Consider the following 16,180-nt stretch of genomic DNA (forward strand, 5'->3'; position numbering starts at 1 on the left):
ATTCGTCCTTAACTCATCCAAAATAAACACGTTAGTAAACTTCCAGTGTACAAGCAATGATAATGAATCAAATGGAGAAAACACATTTAGATTAATACTCAAAGATCATTGGAACACCGAGAAACATTATTTAAGAGTGATTTTATTAGCTAAAATTGACAAACATGGTATTTAATATGTTATGAAGGTTCTAAAATGCTTCAGGAACATTAAAAAGTCAGTATAATGAATAACGCACGGTGAAAACTACAGAACGGGAAAAAATAGAGGATTTGGCCCAATCTGCGCAGCACCTTGCCATGGCAAGGTGCACTCTGCCGTGGCAGGGTGCACTCTGCCGTGTAAGGCAGCGCTCTCTGCCGTGGCAGGGCGCACTCTGTCGTGGCAAGGTATGCCTCTGATATGTTAAAAACATACAAAATCGATTCTAAAGTCGTGAATTACCCTCAGAATTTACCTTTCTGGAACCAAGGATTCTCAATGGAAGTGTGCGGATACAATTGAAATATTAAATCAACCTAAAGACTAGATTTTGGCCGCTCAACCTAAGATTTCTCACCCTAGAACCCTAATTCTCTCTCGACTTTTGTGTTTCTGACTTAAAGAAGTTTAGCCCTAGAAAGAAGAAGTCTAAGAGGTGTTTAATTGTAGCTAACGTTAACCCTAATTCGTTCTTATCTATTTATAGTAGAATAAAAGATATTTAAATCTAATTAAATGAAGTTAAATCCTATTAAAACTCCTAAAATCAATCCATAACCGAATATAGATTGGTTTTCCTTGATTTTCTGATCAGTAAGCTAATTAGATAAGTTTGAGATGAGTGAGGAATTTAGAATTCGAATTTTTATCAACCTTGTGTGTACCCTGCCGCGGCAGGGTGTCCTCTAGGACATACCTTCTACGGCAGGGTGCAGTCCCGATAGGGCCCGAACCACTAGAGATCTTTGTTAGGTCATAACTTTCTCGTCTAATGTCGGAATCATGCACGGTTAATTGCGTTGAAACCCTTAAGACCAGGAGAACACTACTCTATAAGACCTCTAGAGCTAATTTTAACCGTATAAAAAGTCAACCTTTTAGGCTAAACCTCAAGTTTGACCGAAATTTCCATAAGTCATAACTTTTCCATTGGACCTCTGATTTAGACGTGCCACATGGCGTTGGAAATCTCATAAAGAGTACAATGATATTATTTGATATTTGGGACCTAACTTGACTCCAATAATAATGTTGACTTTTACCTTGGACAATTTGACCTTTTCTATGACGTTTTTTTGACTTTCATTCAAATGTATTCCAAAACACTTCCATTGATCCCCTCTTTGTTGGATATCATCATAGGGTTTCGACTCCAGTGTCTACAGTTTCCCCTACTTTATCATGCATTGTGAGTTGTGTGCATTTTCAGAAAACTGAGTTCAAAGTAGATGTTTTGAAAAACGGTTTTTGCCCCTACTTTGAAAAGGTGGAAAGAAAATGTGTGTAATGGAACAAAGTATGATAAAGTAAATACTCATCTGGAGTTGGAGGATGTTGTGATTGATTCATCGATCCAGTATCTTAAACGACTGGAAACAAATGGACATCTAATTATTGATCTCTTCAGTGATCTCAGATTGTAGGTCTCTTCAACGACCTGTTGTTGTGGATCTCTTGAACGATCTCTGATTTGTAGGTCTCTTCAACGACCTGTTATGGTTGATCTCTTCAGCGATCTTAGGTTGTAGGTCTTTTCAACGACCTGTAGTTACGTATGTCTTCAACGATCTTAGGTTTTAGGTGTCTTCAATGACATGTAGTTGTGGATGTCTTCAACGATCCTGGGTTGTAGGTGTCTTCGACGACCTATAGTTGCAGATGTCTTCAATGATCCTGGGTTGTAGGTGTCTTCAACGACCTGTAGTTGCGGATGTCTTCAACGATCCTAGGTTATAGGTGTCTTCAACGACCTGTAGTTGCAGATGTCTTCAACGATCTTGGGTTTCAGGTGTCTTCAACGACCTGTAGTTGCGGATGTCTTCAACGATCCTGGGTTGTTGGTGTCTTTAACGACCTGTAGTTGCGGATGTCTTCAACGATCCTGGGTTGTAGGTGTCTTCAATGACCTGTAGTTGCGGATGTCTTCAACGATCCTGGGTTGTAGGTGTCTTCAACGACCTGTAGTTGCGGATGTCTTCAATGATCCTGGGTTGTAGGTGTCTTCAACGACCTGTCCCAAAAGTTGATCATTCTTGTCAAATAATCCACTTGTGAGCTACAAAACTGTTAAGCCCAAAATATACCTAAAATATCATTAATATTTACATCAGTTTTGCTACGAATTTGTGCTATTTATATCTATTTAGAGTACTTTTACGTCCGAATATATTTCTTTCATGCAAGGTACCTAAATGTTTAGTAAAATCCAAATAGGAACGAAAAGAGGTTAAAAACAGAATAAAAACCCTACAAAAGGAGTCAAAGACGACGAAGATCAATTACACCAAAACGAGGACAAAGACGAAGTCAGAAACAGAGAAAAATGCCAAATTCTCGGTTGAGGAAACCAAATTCTCGGTAGAGAATTTGTGAAGCCACGATCGAGAATCTCAAATTCTCGATCGCGACACGCGTCGTCCAGATCTCCCTCCCTTTCGTCCGAAGACCAAATATCTGCTCCCCCATTCTCGGCTGAGAATTTGCATTCTCGGCAAGTTCAGAAATTCCTGGAGAGCCATTCGCACACATTCATTTTCGACGAAATGCGTTCGTTCGGGTGGATAAAAACATCTCTTCGCAGAGGATACGACCCTTCACAACGGACACGACACTTCAATCACGACTCTTCAACATCTATAAATAAAGAGTTGATGGAGAGTTGGAAAAATATATAGAAAAAAGAGAAGATTAGTATAGACTTAATGCAGAAATTCTGAGTCGAGTGATTCAGAATTTAGAGTTTATTTCTGTAAAAAGCAATGTGATGTACACACATTGTTTATTCAATAATTACAAACACAGTAGCATTTAGATTTGTTCATATTAGTTTACATTTTGGTAGTAGCCGACCGTATCTCTATTACGAAGTTACAACGAGAAGATTGAGTAGAGGATCCGCCCTGAGTCTGACAAACTCTAACGAAACCCAAGGAAAGGATTGACAACCCGTTCACTTGCAAGCCGTCAAATGTTTTCATGCTTCTTGTTCTCTGTAAACTTGTATCAAATTTATATTTCATCTAATAAAGTTCATTCTATTCGATAGATTTTTATGCAGCACTTTGGTAAAGGATCCGAAGTGGATGCTGGTGTTTTCATTAAAACGTAGTTAAATTCAAAATCTTTACAAGGAAACTTTGTTGAACACTTAGGCAAATTGATATCATCATTAGAGTATCAATTTGGTTAAGGTAGCGATCTAACCCGACCGTAGGAGGATTGACTGCAGTTCAAAACCCTAAAATTAGAGGAATCGACGTTTATTTCATTGTTTTAATTTATGCAAAGTTTAAAGTTGTTTTCTTTGCTTAATGCAAACGAATATATTTATTCACTTTTATAAAGAACTAAACGTTTCTGTTTTATAAATTTATCCCTAAATCAGAAGTATTTTCTAACATTTGTTATACTCTATTCTAATTCTTATTCTAGCAATTTCAAAACCAAATCCGATTTAACGATTTTCCATATTATAAACCTTAAAAGTAAATTTAACCAATTCAAAATAAGTTTTTGTTAAAAAACGTTCCCTGTGGGATCGATATCTTTTATTACTACAAGCGTATACCGTGCACTTGCGGAAATCGCTCAACAAGTTTTTGGCGCCGTTGCCGGGGAACGCCAAAATTTTTGACAAAAATTTAGATTTTTCATATTTTATTTCGAATTTAGGTTTATTTATACTTATTCAAAATTTTATATTTTACTTATTTCAAATTACTAACATATTTATTTTTCAAATTCTGTTTTGAAGGTAGTTTCGGTTCATGCGAAATTTCAAGTTCATGCGCAGTTCTCGAAGTTCAGGCATTCCACCAAAACCGCTAGACCCAGAAATTGAAAAAACGGTTAAAAAGAACAAGAAAGACAAGAAAAACAAAAACAAGACTCCAATAAAAACTAGAGTTACTGAGCCAGAAATTATGGCCACACTTATGGATTACGCTAGGCCAGGAGTGGCAGGTGTAACAAACAGCATAGTTAGACCCCAAATAAATGCAAACCAATTTGAAATTAAGCCATCATTGCTTAATATGTTGCAAAATAATGTAACATTTTACGGGTTACCTAACGAAAATCCTAACACCTATTTGACAAATTTCTTAGAAATTTGTGACACTTTTAAAATACCAAATGTGACTGCGGAAGCAATCAACCTTCGCCTTTTTCCTTTTACTTTGAAGGATCGAGCCAAAGAATGGTTAACTTCTATGCCAGCCGCAACATTTGAAACTTGGGAGCAATTAGCCCAAGCATTTTTATCAAAAAATTTTCCTTTAGCAAAAACCGCAAGAGTCATAAAAGAGTTAACATCTTTTTCTCAAAATGATAATAAAACTCTTTATGAGGCTTGGGAACGTTTTAAAGAACTTCAACGTTTATGCCCACACCACCAATTGCCCGCTGAACTTTTAATGCAAACATTTTATAATGGATTGAATCCTACAACTAGAGGTTCATTAGATGCTATGTCTGGAGGATTATTCATGAAGAAAACGCTGGCCCAAGCAAGAGAACTTTTGGAGGAAATGACAATCAACAGTAGTATGTGGCCCGCGGAACGTGGACACGTACCAGTGGTGAAACCATCATCCTCAACTACATCATCAGTTAAAGGTATAGTGAATCTTGATCCAGTTGCGATGTTGCAAGCCCAATTTTCTGCCTTATCGCACAAAATTGATAGGTTTATGGCACCGTGTGATCCTAATGGTAAGCCAATCCAAACGGATGTAGATTATGAAGGTATGAGCGAAATTGAACAGGCAAATTTTGTCCAAGGGCAAAACCAAACTAATAACCCTTATTCCAATACATATAATCCTGGATGGAGAAATCATCCTAACTTTAACTGGAGAGATAATAATAATAATGCCAATGCTAATCAAAATCGTACCACTAATTATCAAAATCAATCAAGAGATACGATTAGCACTTTATCTTCTAAAATCGACAAATTTATTGATGCTATGAGCGGAAAAATAAGTAATCACGACGATGGTTTTAAACGGATCGAGAATAAATTCGATCAGCTTATTAAAAACCAATCATCTAGCATCCATAATTTGGAGGTTCAAATTGGACAACTCGCTAAATCAATTCCATCCCGCAAAGAGGGAAGTCTTCCCAGCCATACGGAAGAAAATCCGAAAGAGCATGTAAAGGCTATCACTCTTCGCTCAGGGAAAAATTACTTAGGTCCGGAAATGGCCGGAAATTCAACATTACCAGGAACTGATTTACCAAAATCCAAAGAAGATACATTAAACCAAAAGGATACACCAATTGACTCGAGTACAAAAACTTTTGTACCCAAACCACCTTTTCCACACAAAGTCCGAAATAAGGACTATGACAAACAACTTTTAACATTTTTAGACAAACTTAAAAATTTTCATATTAATTTGACGTTTATGGATGCAATTACGCAAATTCCCAATTATGGTAAATTCCTAAAAGATTTAATTTCAAAGAAAATCAGTTGGGAAGGAATTTCATCCATTTCACTAACTGAAGATTGTAGTTCAATCGTGTCAAGTAATTTGCCCACTAAACTCAAGGATCCCGGATGTTTTACCATTCCGTGTAAGTTGGGAGATATTGAATTCCTAAGTTGTCTTTGTGATTTAGGAGCTAGCATAAACTTGATGCCATTATCAATTTTTAATAAGTTAGGCTTAGAGGAAGATATCAAACGTACCAATATGGTTTTGCAATTAGCGGACCAAACCACTAAAAGACCATATGGTATTATCGAGGATGTTTTAGTTAAAGTTGACAAATTTATTTTTCCCACCGATTTCGTTATATTAGATTTTGCTTATGACGTTAATTGTCCGCTAATCTTTGGTAGACCGTTCATGAACACGAGACGTGCTCTAGTTGATGTGTCGGAAGGGAAAGTAGTTTTAAGAATAGGAGACGATAAGATCGAGTTTGATATGAACCAAGCAATGAAATATCCTATGGAGGATTTCGCTTGTATGAAACTTGATTTAGTTGAAGAATGTGTAAATGACATTGTTCAAAAAGAAGAAATAATAGAACCTATAATGAGTGAAGAACTAGAAGATAAGGACCCAGAGCCTTTGATTCGAGAAGATGGACCAGTTCCGCCTTCAATTATAATTCCACATAAATTAGAACTTAAAGAATTACCAAACCATTTGAGGTACGCTTTCTTAGGCGAAGGCGATTCTCTACCTATAATTATCTCTAACAAACTAACACAGGTTCAAGAAGAAAAATTAAAAGAAGTTGTTAGAAATAGAATAGGAAGTATGGGTTGGCAGATTTCAGACTTAAAAGGAATTAATCCTAGTATTGTAATGCACAGAATTCACTTAGAAGAAGATAAGCCACCTAAAGCGGATAGGCAGAGACGCTTAAATCTGAATATGAAAGAAGTAGTCAAAAATGAGATTACTAAACTTTTAGACAATGGAATCATTTATCCTATTTCGGATAGTGAATGGGTTACTCCAATCCACTGTGTACCTAAAAAGGGAGGCATAACTGTTGTAAGGAATGACGAAGGTGAATTAATACCTACACGAACCACCACCGGTTGGAGGGTTTGTATAGATTATAGGAACCTTAATAAAGCAACTAGGAAAGATCATTTTCCTCTTCCTTTCATTGATCAAATGATCGAAAGGATAGCTGGTCATCCTTTTTATTGTTTTCTAGACGGTTACTCGGGATTCTTTCAAATATATATTTACCCGGATGACCAAGACAAAACAACATTCACATGTCCTTATGGAACATTTGCATATAGGAGAATGCCCTTTGGTCTATGTAACGCAACCGCAACATTTCAACGTTGTATGACTGCGATCTTTAATGATTTCATTGAAGATATCATGGAAGTTTTTATGGATGATTTTTCCGTTTATGGAGATTCTTTCGATTCATGCCTACAGAACTTGGATAAAGTTTTTTCTAGGTGTGAAGAAACAAATTTAGTATTAAACTGGGAAAAATGTCATTTCATGGTTGACGAGGGAATTGTTTTAGGACATAAATTTTTTGAAAAAGGATTAGAAGTGGATAGAGCAAAAACTTCAGTAATAGAAAAATTACCCCCTCCAACTACTGTTAAGGGAGTAAGGTCATTTTTAGGACATGCAGGTTTTTACAGGAGATTTATTAAAAATTTCTCTGTAATTTCCAAACCACTTACTAATTTACTCATGAACGATTCGACCTTTGATTTTAATGAAGATTGCGTTAAAGCTTTCGAAACATTGAAAACAGCTTTAGTCAGTGCACCTATTATTGCTAAACCCGATTGGGATTTACCTTTTGAAATCATGTGTGATGCAAGTGACTTAGCCGTCGGATGTGTTTAGGTCAAAGAAAGGATAAGAAACTTCATGTCATTTATTATGCAAGTCACACACTGTCCGGTGCACAATTAAACTACACCACAACCGAGAAGGAAATGTTAGCTGTAGTTTTTGCATGTGATAAGTTCAGGTCATACTTGTTAGGTTCAAAAGTTATTATTTATACTGATCACGCAGCTTTAAGATATTTATTTGCTAAGAAAGATGCAAAACCACGTCTAATTAGATGAGTTTTATTGTTACAAGAATTTGATATAGAAATTAAAGACAAAAAGGGAGTAGAAAACCTTGTCGCCGATCATCTATCAAGACTCGAAGATGAAAACGGTCCTATAGGTGAGACTATCGATATACGAGATGATTTCCCTGATGAATATCTCTATCAAATAAAAAGTGTCATGTCGGCATGGTATGCAGATATTGCAAATTATCTTGCAGCCAACATTGTTCCGGAAGGATTAACTTTCCAACAAAAGAAGAAATTCTTCTTCGACATTAAACAGTATTTTTGGGAAGATCCTTTCTTGTTCAGAACTTGTGGTGACGGGATAATTAGGAGAAGCGTTAGTGAAAATGAATATGAGTCTATAATGTCGGAATGCCATTCTAGCTCGTATGGGGGACATAACGGCGTTAGTAAGACAGTAGCCAAGATATTTGAATGTGGATTCTTTTGGCCTACATTGTTTAAAGATGTCCGTTCATTTATTATTCGTTGTGACAAGTGCCAAAGAACAGGAAATTTAGGCAGAAAAGATGAGATGCCCCTCACAAACATGTTAGAAGTTGAAGTCTTCGACATGTGGGGAATAGATTTCATGGGACCTTTTCCCCCTTCTAATAGTAAAACTTACATATTAGTCGCCGTAGATTATGTTTCGAAGTGGGTTGAAGCAATTGCAACCCCGACGAACGATTCTAAGGTTGTTGTTGGTTTTCTTGAAGATATATTTTGTAGATTTGGTTGTCCTAGAGTCATTATAAGTGATGGAGGTACCCATTTTATAAACCAAAGTTTTGATATACTTATGAAAAAATATGGAGTACGCCACCACGTGTCAACGCCATACCATCCTCAATCGAATGGTCAGGCAGAGATATCAAATAGAGAACTCAAATGGATTCTAGAGAAAACAGTTTCGTCTTCAAGAAAAGACTGGTCTCGTAAACTCAACAATGCGTTATGGGCATACCGTAATGCATTTAAAACACCAATAGGAATGAGTCCATACCGATTAGTGTATGGGAAGGCATGTCATTTGCCAGTCGAATTAGAACACAAAGCCTATTGGGCTATTAGGGAACTTAACTTTAATTTGCAACAAGCAGGTAAGAAACGTTTGCTCAACTTAAATGAGTTAGACGAGTTACGTCATCTATCTTACGAAAATGCGAAAATATATAAAGAAAAAGTGAAGAAATGGCACGACGCCAAGATTAAAGTCAAAAGCTTTAACATTGGGACAAGGTGCTGTTATTTAATTCACGGCTCCGGTTATTTCCAGGTAAACTTAAGTCCAGATGGACGGGACCATATCTAGTCATTAAAGTATTTGATTATGGCTCTTTAGAACTTGAAGGACCTGACGTCGTTCGTTTCAAAGTTAATGGTAATAGATGTAAGATCTATTACGAAAATGTTTCAAACGAAGAAATTGCGTTCGTGACGCATTTTTCTGACGATTAATTCATTTAGATTTAATGTACTTTATTTTTATTTTTATTTTATTTTATTTTGTTTCGTTTTGTTAGTTTTAATATGTTTTAATGATTTTTGATTTAGTTTAAATTTTTACACATGCCAATTTTATGGTTTTTAATTAATAATAGACTTTATATTAAGGTTTAGATATATAAAAATATGTTTAAGTCATGCTTTTATTTTATTTTTAGGTCTTTAGTACGAATTAGGAGAAATTTGGTGATTCTCAGTCGAGAATTTGGAATTCTCAGTTGAGAATTCACATTTTCAGAATTGTCCAAACAGGTAAGGTTTTTTCTGAACTTACCGAGAATTTATATTCTTGGCCGAGAATCAGACACATAGGGTTTCGACGCTTGATTTTCGCGAGGAAATCAGCGTGTCGCGACCGAGAATTGAGATTCTCGGTCGCGACACGGGAGTTTTTTACACCATCAGACCTGTATCTTCTTCTACCTGCAGACACAGCTTTTTAAAATCGAAAAATTGAGTTTCTTCAACCTTTAGAGGTATGGTTTTATGCCTTTTCGCATCAAAACAACACCTCATTTCGTCCTAAAATCGTATAAATAAATCCTAGAGGATCAAAGTTCTGTTACATTCTTTTCATCTCTGTCAGAACAAAATTCTGATTTTCTCAAAACACCATTGTTAACTAAGTTACAGAACCCTTCTTCCTTTTCTCAAAATCATGACTACTAAACACAAATCCCCTAAGAAAATTGTTGTTTCAAGCAATAAACGTCCCGACTTATCCAAGAGATATGGTGCGCCATTTCCTATCTTCAATCATGATGAAGGTAGGCGCTATTGGAGGCTTCGTTACAAGTTCTTCGTTGGAATGTTATATATGGATGAGTTTTTGAATAAACAACTCGGAATAAGCGATGACATGAGTCGTTATTTGGAACGCTTAGGATGGACAAAATTCGCCAACATGCGATTTCCTATAATTGGCGATTGGATTCTCGAGTTTTTCTGTACCGTTCGTTTCATTAACAAACGACGGGTGCGTCTTAGTTTTCATCGCGATGGCGAAATATTTACTTTCGGATATCCCGAGTTGAATGCCTGGTTTGGTTTTCCCCCGAGGGACACAATCAAACGTCATCCTGGCAAAGATATGACATCCACAGACATATGGAGAATGCTCACTGGATTCTGGCGTTTCAATCCTAGACTCGCCTACAATCAATCTTTTCACTCCAATTCAATGCTGTATCTACACAAGTTTCTGTGTCACAGTCTGTTCGGTCGCACATTTAGCAGTGTGGTCCGCGACACCGACTTATATGTCCTTGGGGATATATTCCAAGGAAATACAGTTGATTCTTCAAAAATTCTGATGGAGGGTCTTGTTGCCGCTTCTCGATCCAAGGATAAAAAGATTGGATTCGGGAATATAATTTGCGGAATAATTCTCGGTACCAAGGGTACTATTACTGTTCCTTGGAGTGAGGATGAATCTTTTCCGATACTAGACTATGAGTTTTTGGAATATGAAGGTCTAGTGAAACGTGTCTTTCGAGCAGGCCCGCATTTTCTTTCTGCACCAGAACGTCAAGCTTTCGTGCAGTTGAAAATTGGCCGCTATAGGGCTAGAGAAATCCCGATTGATAGGGATGAGTATATAGAATAGTTTAGGTTTATAAGTTTTATTTTGTAAATATTTATGTATTTTGTGTTATTTAATTTCATTCTTTGTTTTTTATGATTTGTTTCAATTTTTGTACATATATGTTGATTCAATAAAAATTTCTATTTATTTTAGTTCATTCTTGATTTGACCATAGTTAATATATATTTGTTCCATTTCCTATGTGATCATGGATAAATCTATACTAAGTCCATTTTATGTTGACCAATTCTAATTATTCTTGCTCAAATGGACATAACAAATACTTACAATGAACTAGTATGGTTTTTCTTAATCAACACATATATTCACACTTAATCTAAATTCATAAACTTCATTTATTTTTATTGTGTTCAATACATTCAGATCTAACTCAATTAATTAATGCATGAACTTGTATTTATTTGCACTTAACATGATTCATTTAACTCATATACATAAATGTGCATTAATGTTTCATTAAATCTTATTATGCCATTTATTTCTCTTTATTTTTCAAATTAATAAGGATAAACCTTTGGTTTTCCTTATATTTAATGTTTTTCATTTAAGTTTTTAAGTGCAGGTACAGTTTTAATTTAATTCAGGACACAATTAATCAAAAATATTGCACAAACCAAGTCAAAATACACATAATCAGCCACAATTGACCGATTCTCGGCCGAGAATTATATATTCTCGGTAAGTCCAGCAAAAACAGTCCGAATTCAGAGCAAAAAATTCTCTGAAATTCGCGTGTCGCGACCGCGGATCGGCATTCTCGGTCGCGACACGCGACCTGTAGGACGTTTCATTCCGGATTTTTGACATATTTTTGGCCTATTCCTATTCCTACTCTACATCTACATCTCCCTATATCACCCTATATAAACCTACTCCTTACACAAACCTCACATCACCTCAATTTTTACCCAATCGCCTACTCTAAACTCTTCCCCATAAATTACTTTTACTCTTCCCAATTTATTCTTTACCCCCTCTAATCACTTATCAATTCAATTCCTCATTTACAACTCTCACTTCATCTTCAACCTTTGGTTTTCTCTCTTTTCCTTTCTTCTTTTTCTTCTCTACAAACCCTAAACACCATTAACATGCCTAGAACAAAGCGTGTTGGTCACAAGCCAGCAGTTACGGAAGCTAATCGCCTTCGTATACGTTGCAGAGCCTATTTTGACATTGAAACGGAGGAGGAAGCCGCTCGATTCATTCACTTTTCCAATTCCAAGAGGGAGTTTGTGGATATGCACTTTCTTGACTTCAATTCGGTAAGAGCATTGGATTTCTCTACTAGAATTTATGCTTTCATTGACACTTTGGGTTGGCAAGAATTTGTTTCTATGCGTTTTTCCCGTATTACGGAATATGTAGTAGAGTTTTTGGTCACTTTGACCATGAATAAGAAGAAGACATCAATTTCCTTTAGGAATAATGGTGTAACTTATACCATAGATTATGAGGCTATGGGGAATATGTTTGGTTTCCCTACTAGTCTCTGCTAGCCATATGTTCTGTTTCACATTGTTTGAGGGGGGTGTGGCGGGAACAGTTAATGCTCTCTGATCATTACTTGTTACTAATAATGATGTCCGTCATTTTTCTTTTCATCTCTAGTATGAAAATAATTGATTTCCTTTTATAATGTTTTAATTCACTAGAATTAATGGAGGAATAGGAATCTAATTCCCCCAAATTATGGGAATCATGATTCTAATAGGGTGTTGTTAAACCCAGCCCCAATTTCCCACCTCTAGCCCCGTGAAAGGACGAAAGTATCCTTTCAGGCTTTGAGGTGGGAAATTGGGGGGAAAAACCTCTCCCGGCACGCGGGCGTGAGGTAATCACGCCTCACCATGTGGTGAGGCATGAGGTAATCACGCCTCACCACATGGTGAGGCGTGATTACCTCACGCCCGCATGAATAAATCACAAAAAAAAGAGTTCATAATTGTGGTAACTCGAATTATCCGTTTAGAAATAAAATTACGGCATTTTAACTCGTATTACCCTTTAACAAATAAAATTTAAAAACATAAACATTAAAATAAAAATTAATAAACATAAAAATTAATAAACATAAAATTTATAAACATAAAAGAGTAAATATAATATCAAAAGTGTTAAAATGTATGAAGTTTTACAAAAATAATTTAGCTCGCCCGACGCCACGCATCCATAAACTCATCCATCTCCCTCTTAATGCGTGGAGCATCCTCGTTAGATCGGTGGGTAGCCGATAGTTGGGTGACACACCACTGCAAAAAAAAATTAATAAATAAATATTAAAAAATAAACACATATAAACTAATACTAAATAATAATATTAAATAATAATAAACTTACAAATTCGCTGTTGGCGCGAGCATGCTGTACCGGTTCAGCCTGTGGTGCATGAAGAAGATGAGGATGCGAATATCGCATATACCAGTCCATATAAGCAGGATCATAGGCAGTGGGATCGTATCCAACTGGTCGGCATCTCCTCCGATCAATGCCCCGAGCCGATGGAAATCTCCGCCAGGTATCCTGAACTGTGACTAAGGAATGCGTGAGCTTATACGCTATAGATCTCCATGGTCGTACTGCTTTATCAGGTCTAATACGCTCAGCTGGGATATGTTGAGTATATCCGACCTGTCGCAACGCTCGATCGGGCATATATGGCTCGACGATGTCTCTACACCGTATCCAACCGGCGTAGGACACTCGAAGCTGATCATCATCGGGGACAGGACCATAAGGCAACCACGTCACCTGGAAAAAAATAATACTCAATAAAAAATAATAATATACTATAAATAATACTTAAATTAATTCTAAAATTTTATAAAAATACCTCTGCTGCCGTCATACGGTCCAGCTGCCCGCGTATTGTATCTAGTCGGGTGGTCGTCTTGCCTGGTATCCCGACCTCCCATCTCAGTGCACGGGCATGGTCAGCTGGTCCCCTCCTCAACTGGTCCGTCGCAGCCCCTCTACGCCTACGACCGGATATATCAATACCACGCAATCTCGTATGGCGTGGTGTATCATCCTCGCCGTCCATATCTAGACGACGAGCAGATAACGAGATGGATTTCCCACCCCTAGTAGGTCGCTCCGTCTACAAAAAAATTACATATAGTTAATAAAAAATGGTAACATATAAATTATAAATTACACTAAATTAATAAAATTGTAAATAATGTAAATTATACTAAAGTTGTAAAATTATGCTAAAATACTACTAAATTAATAAAATTGTAAATAATTGTAATTATACTAAAATTAATAAATTATACTAAAGTTATAAAATTATGCTAAAATTATACTAAAATTATAAAATTACACTAAATTAATAAAATTGTAAAAATTATACTAAAATTATACTAAAATTAATAAAATTGTAAATAATGTAAATTTTTATTAAAAAAAACCTTGGGCGTAAGAGAATCACGCCGAGACCACTGGTCGGGCGTATGAACATTACGCCCGACCAGTGGTGCGGGCGTAAGCGCATCACGCCCGACCAGTGGTTCGGACGTTCTAGCATCACGCCCGACCAGTGGTGCGGGCATGTGGCTATCACGCCCTCACCACTGGTCGGGCGTGATGTTCATACGCCCGACTGCGATTCCGGCAAATTTTTTAAACACCCCACAGATCACAAAACAGAGCGAAAATCAACGAAATAAAACCGTAAATCTTACCATTTTGTCTTTCCCTTTACGGGCACTTTCACGATCCATGATTTGGTTCACAAACGAGTCCGGATTTGATCGAAGAGTGTATAGGGTATTTGAGAGGTTTTGGTTTTTTTCAATTTTTGGGCAAAGGGTAGTTCGGTCAATTTCCGAGACTAGAGATAGGAATTTGTGGCTAGGTATAATAAATCACTTCTAATATCTAACCCCATTAATCAACTTTCATTCCCCCTTGTTTATTAAAATTAATAAAAAAAAATGATAATAGCTAAAACCGTAAAACCCACCCACCCCCACAAACTAAAAAACAATCCCACCCACTAACAATATTTTGACAAACCCACGATCAGTTCATATGTATATAATAAAAGACATAGTAAATAATATATTATATTATATTTTAGTAAATTATATTTATCAAAATTATTATTATTCTAATTATTTTAATAAATAAATAAATCTTATATTCCGCTTATGGATTAAACTAAACAGAATTGTTAAATTGTGATTTCAATTCTGATTCTCTATCATTCTGATTCCGATTTCAATTCTGTTTCCAAAATTTAAACCAAACTCCCCCTGATACTGAGTGGTATAATTGAGACAAAATTCAAAATTGAAGGATTTTATTAAAATAAATTAAAGTTTAGTGACTATTTTGAGACAATTATGTAAGTTCAGTAACCAATTATGCATTTAACCTTTTTCCAACTTGGGTAAAATTAATTGGGTTACAAAAATGGTAGTAATATATAGAGATAATGTGCAAAAAATAGTCCTAACATTAAGGACCATTAGTAATTTTATCCTTAATATTAACCGCCAAGAGCAATTTTACCCCTAATTTGTAATTTTTATTGTCAATTTTAATCATCATTATAACATGCAAATATTTTGTTTATTAATTTATTGCATATCAATTAGTTCTAGAAAATGATTTTATATTTTTGCGATTTAATAATAAAATTGAAAATTAATATTTTTAAATCCGTGAAATATTGAATTTCTTTTCTTCAACTCGTATAAAATATATATCTTTTTTTTTTTGTTAATCTTTTCCACGTCTAATCATATATTTGTAATATATTACTAATTAACGATAGAATGATATAAATATAAAATATAGATGACAAGATTCATAACCAATAAGAATTTTTTAATTAGTTCTTAAATTTGACCAATTTATCAATATTAGAGTTAAAATTATTCTTCACCTCTAACATTAAGGAGTAAAATCGTAGATGTTACAAACTTATATCAAATATATCTCTAATATTTATAGGCCTAATACACAAATGACCCCTAAATTTGTTCAAATGTTGTAACTGCTCCCTCCAACTTTCAATTGTAACAACTTACCATTTAAACTTGTCCAATTGTAAAATATAACCTCAAATTGGGAATTTTTCTACCCCGTACTTGAAGCAACCATAAAAACGTTTTGTATCACACCAAACATTTGATTATCACACTCCACGAGCGTTGCAACTTTTGTATTTTACGTGTTTCTTCAATTGCAGTCCATATCGATAATTTGGGGTTATGTTTTAGAGTAAATTACATCAAAGATACCTGGATTATACTCCAATTCACACTTTGACACCTA

The 16,180-nt window shown here is 35.6% G+C and overlaps 1 non-coding gene across 1 annotated transcript; it reads right to left on the reverse strand.

Moving 5' to 3' along the window:
- Positions 1–4,493: 4,493 nt before the first annotated feature.
- Positions 4,494–4,600, reverse strand: LOC136225117 (small nucleolar RNA R71). The gene has a single exon (XR_010686851.1). It is a non-coding gene; the product is annotated as a small nucleolar RNA R71 (small nucleolar RNA).
- Positions 4,601–16,180: the final 11,580 nt, after the last annotated feature.

Source organism: Euphorbia lathyris, chromosome 3, assembly GCF_963576675.1.
Source record: "Euphorbia lathyris chromosome 3, ddEupLath1.1, whole genome shotgun sequence".
Classification (NCBI taxonomy): Eukaryota; Viridiplantae; Streptophyta; class Magnoliopsida; order Malpighiales; family Euphorbiaceae; genus Euphorbia; species Euphorbia lathyris.